The 6304-nt window shown below is 42.1% G+C and overlaps 1 pseudogene; it reads left to right on the forward strand.

Moving 5' to 3' along the window:
• Window positions 1-1732: 1732 nt before the first annotated feature.
• Window positions 1733-5285, forward strand: LOC144238038 (large ribosomal subunit protein uL23 pseudogene; annotated as a pseudogene).
• The last annotated feature ends 1019 nt before the right edge of the window (window positions 5286-6304 follow it).

Raw genomic sequence — 6304 nt, forward strand, 5'->3', positions numbered from 1 at the left:
CCTTTCAAGAGGACTTGTGTTTATGTTTTCACCTGAGTAGAAAAACATCTCATTTCTCAGACTTAGGAAGTGGTTTCAGCAGTTGGAAAGACCTCAGTCACAGAGTGTGAGAAGGCACATGGGGCATAAGCGGAGGCTCTGACAATACCTGCCCCAGGCCACCCACTGAGGGGAGGAACCCTCCAGAAATGACACACGTCAGTGGTGAGGGTAAAGTGTGAGATTTCGCATCACTCTGACCAAATGAATGACACAGAGCCAAAGAAATCACCCAATTTAGTTTTTATGCATCAAACGGTTTCTTATAAACTTGTTGGCTACAACAGGTTTTCACCTATGAAGTCGAATGTCGAAACTCTCAGAAGTTGAGTTAATTTCTAGTTTGTCACAATATCTTTTTTTCCCCCCTCTTGTTCTTTTTATTTTTCTGTACCATTTGAAACTTCTTGTTTCCCAGAAGTTTGTGACCAGCATCATGCTTTGGGGACACACACCTGGTGGGGGACTATGACCTCTTTCTTCGCGCTCTGGGCGCTCCACCTACAGCCCTTCCGCCATTTTATTTATTTATTTATTTGGATGTTTGCCTACTCCTGAGACTGTTCTCTCTGCGTGGCTGAACTGCAGTCTGGAGAGAGTTCCATCTGAATGTCTGAATCGTGTGTGATGGTGGACCCAGCGGATCTTCCCATGCTTCCAGTGAACCCTCCAATGGCTCCCTGCCTCCCCCACTGTCCTTCTCTGTCTCCTTTGGCGGCTCCTCAAGTGCTCAACCTTTCTATCACAGCACAACATAGGGCTCCACTCAGGGTTCACTCCCAGCTTTCTTCCTCAAGCGTTTCCCCTCTCCCATGGATTTTAATCACCATCACTTTGTACTTTAATGACCCCAGACCTGCATGTCTGGGCCAGATCTTTCTGTTAAGCCCCTGACCTGGGATTCTAATTGCTTACTTGACCTCTTGACTTACATTCAGATACTTTCAACCTATCATAAGGGAAACTGGAGTTCTCTTTGGTCCCACATCTGCTGCTACTCGGCATAGGCCTCCTGTACTTTACCAGTAATTCACAGCCAATGCCCCCAGGGCCTCAAGGAAGACAACTAGCCATCATTAGGGACAGCCCTCTCTTCTTCACCTTCCTGGTCTCCTGGCTCCCTCCAACACACTCTCAGCACCCTTGACAGTAATATTTTTAATGTTTATTTATTTGTTAGAGACAGAGAGGGAGACACACACACACAGAGAGAGAGAGAGAGAGCAGGCGAAGGTCAGAGAGAGAGAGGGAGACACAGAGTCTGAAGCAGGCTCCAGGCTCTGAGCTGTCAGTGCAGAGCCAGACATGGGGCTCAAACCCACTAACCATGAGGAGCACCTGGGTGGCTCAGTCAGTTAAGCATCCGACTTCGGCTCAGGTTATGATCTCACGGTTCCTGGGTTTGAGCCTCGCATCGGGCTCTGTGCTGACAGCTAGCTCAGAGCCTGGAGCCTGCTTCCGATTCTGCATCTCCTTCTCTCTCTGCCCCACCCCTGCTTTCTCTCTCTCTCTCTCTCTCTCTCTCTCTCTCAGAAATAAATAAAAAACATTAAAATATTTTAAAAAAAGAAAAACCCACTAACCATGAGATCATGACCTGAGCCAACTGACCCACCCAGGCACACCCCTCAATGGTGATCTTAAACATTAATGTGAGACACCCTCCCACAGAAAACTTTTCAAAAGTCTTCCCATGGCTCCTAAGGTAAGGTCTTATGGTAATGTGGCTGACAAGGCCCTGTGTGTCCTTCTGTGTGTCCAGGGTCATCATGTGCCGTTCTCCTCACTGCTCACCACACTCCAGCCAGGTCGACGTATTGTCTGCTCTATTTCCAACACCACATAGGATGTCGGTTCTGGCTCCTAGGCCTCTCTCACCCACCTCCTCATAGTCAACCCTAACCTCTCTTTCATGGTCTGGCTAGGGCCTTCCTCTTACTTCACACTGAACGTCCCTACAATTCATTCTTCTGTTTTGCAATGTGTTACTTTTTTAATATTTATTATTTATTTACTTTTTGGAGAGAGAGAGAGAATCCCAACAATCCCAGGCTCTGAGCTGTCAGCGGGGCTAACACAGGACTCAATCTCATGAACCGTGAGATCATAACCTGAACCAAAATCAGGGTCAGATGCTCAGCTGACTAAGCCACCCATGTGTCGCAGGAATGTATTTCTTAATGAAAGTTATAGTTGGGCATCATTTAGGAGTTAAATTGTTCTTTATGGTTTTTAATGCAAAAAAAAAAAAAAAACAAAAAAACAAAAACCAGTTTCCTAAACTGCCCTCTTTCATCATCTGCTTTCCCGGGGCAACTACCTTCCACAATTTTGATTCTTCTGGTAATACTCACCTCATTTCATTGTGTAACATACTTGCTGCTTCTTTATTTTCCTGCTGCAGGCATTATCTACTGAGCTCTTAATATTCAAAGTGAAGGTTTAGTTCAGTTTCACAACGAATCCCTACCACATTCTTGGACATTTCCTGTCTCTCTGTTTTTCCAACGAAAGTTGTAACTTCAGGTCAATTACCGTTCAGTGCTTGCATTCTTATTCTTGTCTGAGCTGCGCTATGCAGTAAACTAGGCTTTTACTCACTAGAGTTAACTACTGCTTTTTGTGGGGTGGGAAAGAGGCTAATCGTCGATATATTTATCACTGATTATTCCCAGATCTCCTCAATTTATGTTAATATTGTTCAATGGCATCAAATACATTGGGTATTCTAATACTTTTATCTCTTTTTTGTTTTGAGAGAGGGAGAGAGAGCACGAGCAGGGTTGGGGAGAGGGGCAGAGGGAGAGAGAGAATCCCAAGCAGGCTCCACACTGTCAGCACAGAGCCTGATGCTGGTCTTGATCTCAATCACCTGAGCCAAAATCAAGAGTCGGACACTTAATTGGCTGAGCCACCTAGGCACAGATATTTTAACTTTAAAGCACATTGTTCTTCTCAGAAAAACCTCTTTGACAACATTGTTCTTGTTTTATGGAAAGAATATCTTGTCTTATTTTATTCTAAAGAAGTTGATGATAGTTTCTTTTTAAAGTTTTCTTCTCTCTTTTTCTTACTTTTGTTTCCCCCCAACATTTTTATTATTGATTAATTTTGCTTTGACTTCTGTTTTTCCTATGCAAAGTCTTCTTCAAATGTTTGCTGTTCCTTGGCTGTCTGCTCATAGTTAACAGTCGAGAGCTCAGAGCTGATTGACAGGGCTGGGCATATGGGCCTGGTTTTTACCTGTGGGGTGCACTTTAGCATGATCTGGACATGCTGTTTCGTTGGGAAACCCTCACTATTGGTATCAGTATTTGTGTCTCTAGATCTTTCCTTTTGAAGTGGATTTTGGATTAAGTCTGGCTGTTAGCCTCTTGGAGCCGAGTGTAGTAGGTGGTCAGGGTCTTAACATTTAGGACGTTTTCACTCAATCCTTCTTTACTTGAAACCTAAGCATCACCTTAAACTATGCTGGTCTCCCCCAGCCCAGACACCCTCTGTTCTACTCTTTCCAGAGAATAAACCTCCAATCTTGCACCAGGGAAGGGAGGGACAGTCTCAGGAGTGAGGGAGTAGATATGGAAATTTTACTGCTACTGAAATAGACTTTTAACCAACTCTCTGGTGTTTAGTTTTTCTGGGAGTATCAGATGATGCCATTTCTTCAGCATTTTGGAGGTCTGCAATTTATATTAGGTTTTCTTAATTTTCCCCAATATTAGGTTAGTGTTCAATTTCTTGCTTCTGAAAAGTCTGTTTCCATGTAACTTTCCAGTCTCCCCCTTTTTTTGTGTGTGGGGGGCTCTATGGTTTATGCCTTTAAAAAACCTTTTGCTGTTACAATAGTAGTGCTTCAAGAGAGTATGGAGACAGCAGCATGTGCCCAGCTCACCATCTTGAACTGGAAGTCATCAAAGCCCTCCTGCATCACCGCTAATCTCTCCATTGTAATAACAACAAAACTCTATTTATAACTTCTCTTAAGTCCCCCTCCAAATCTTTCTACATTAAATATTTTTTTAAATGTGTGTAGGTTTTATTTTCTATCAGGTTCACTTCATAACAGTAAAGGAGATATTTGGTGTAAGGTGGAGAGCTACAGGATTACAGTATGTAGAAAGTGCTGTATTTATCATCTCTGCTTTGTGCTGAACGATTATTCCTCATGTCAAGCATTGCTGAATACACAGATCATTCAGCAAATAACTATTCATAACAATTTAATCCTCAGCCTCGCATCCTTCTTAATGGCTATGAAAAAGTAAAAAGTCCCATAGTCCTTCTTTATCATATGCTATCTGTTCTTGTTTTTGTTTTTAAGTATATACAAGACAAATGTCACTATCAGATTCTATGTGCATGGTGTTAGCTTACCCACATGGATAAAGTACACAAACTTTATGTAGAGTGTGTAGCTGTCTCCATTTTGGTTAAGAGCCAGGTTTTATAATGGGATAGACGTGGCTTCAGAAATTGACTTAACTCCCCGAGCAAACTTAGATCGTCAGACTCTGACATGGAAAATGAAGATATCAGGTCATCCACTCATTCCCTTGTTTGGAGATTTAAGGAGAAGTGGTTGGAAAATTTATTCTGGTTCCTTTGGAACAGAAGTGCATCTGGTATATATATTTTTGTTTAGTCATTAGAGTCTCTGTTCTTCAAAACAAACAAGATCTAGACTGTTACTTAAGAGTGCATTTAAAAAATAAATTTGTGGTCAGCAGCATCTGAACTTCAGGATACCTTTCACAAAGAAGACACTGAAGGCAAAGAAGGAAGTCCCTGCCCCTCCCAAAGCCGAGGCCGAAGCCTTCAAAAGGCTTTGAAGGCCAAGGAAGTAGTGCTAAAAGGCATCCACAGTCATAAAAAAAGAAGATCAACATATTCCCTACATTCTGATGACCCAAAACATGGCGTCTCTGAAGGCAGCCCAAATGTCCTCAAGAGCGCCTCCAGGAGAAACAAGCTTGACCACTATGTCACCATTGAGTTCTCTGTGACCACTGAATCAGCCATGAAGAAAATAGAAGACAACAACACGCTTGTGTTCATTGAGGGTGCCAAGGCCAAAAAAACACCTGGTCAAACAGGCTGTGCAGAAGCTCTATGACATTGACGTGGCCAAGGTCAACACCTGGGTCAAGCCCAGTGGAGAGAAGAAGGCATATGTTTGGCTAGCTCCTGACTATGACACTTTGGATGCTGCCAACAAAATTGGGTTCATCTGGACTGAATCCAGCTAACTAAATCTAACTATACATTTTTATCACTTTAAAAAAGAAAACTTCAGAATAGAGCCTAAACTCCAAATACTCATTAAATGTTTTTTAACCCTTCATGAATCCACCAGGCAGGAGGTCCCCGGCTGGTTCCACAGCTCAGGAGAACCAGAACACAGTGGTGAGCAAGAGTTTGCTTTAGGTGAGGGGAAAAAATGTCCAATTAGAGCCTATGGAATCACAGTAACCACAAAACTGAATTTAGGCTGTTAGTTTTTGGCAGATGGGAGTGAGGTTGGGATGGCTTGGTCATTTCATTTTAAGAAACCAGCAGGAAATGACCGCTAAGGACTAGAAGCAAAAATCAATGATGCAAACAAGGTCATCCCACTCATAAACAAGATTCATTTTTATTGAAGACTTTCCGGCAATGTCTTTGCTTTGATCTCCCCACCCACCCCATGGTCTCTTCCTGGAAGATACACATCTTAACTTAGACCCTTCTCATAGGAGACACTATGTCCTATCTGCCTCATTGGAATTGGTAATTTTACTGTTGCCTTACAACTATCTCCAAGTAAGCAGAGTTTTCTGGCTTGTATCTGGGGAAAAGTTAGGTCAAAATAAAAAAATATATATATTAAAAATCATAGCCATAGGTGCTTACCAAGTGGACTGAATATTTAGCTCTTATTTTAAAAAATAACCAAGATGTTTCAAATGACTCTTTTGGTTAATTCTGCAATATAGGAAATCATTCACTGGAACATACTAAGCCCTAAATTGTTGAAAATGTGCTTGTAGCAGACGTTTGATTGTTTAGAAATATATTTTAAGTATTTCATGCAAAAGTAATTCAAGAAAGCATGTCTTAAGTACATAAGTAAAGCAAACATTCTTTTCCTTTGGGTACACTGGAAAATTAATGCATGCATCGTTTTTCAGTCTGCAGAAAGTGCACTTTGTTGAAAGGGTGGCTTGAATGTTTTGACTGAGAGGCCTCAAAGTAGAAGGCTCTGATGTGTGTGTGGTTTTTTTTAATG

The sequence above is a fragment of the Crocuta crocuta genome, unplaced genomic scaffold (assembly GCF_008692635.1).
Source record: "Crocuta crocuta isolate KB4526 unplaced genomic scaffold, BGI_CrCroc_1.0 scaffold457, whole genome shotgun sequence".
Lineage (NCBI taxonomy): Eukaryota > Metazoa > Chordata > Mammalia > Carnivora > Hyaenidae > Crocuta > Crocuta crocuta.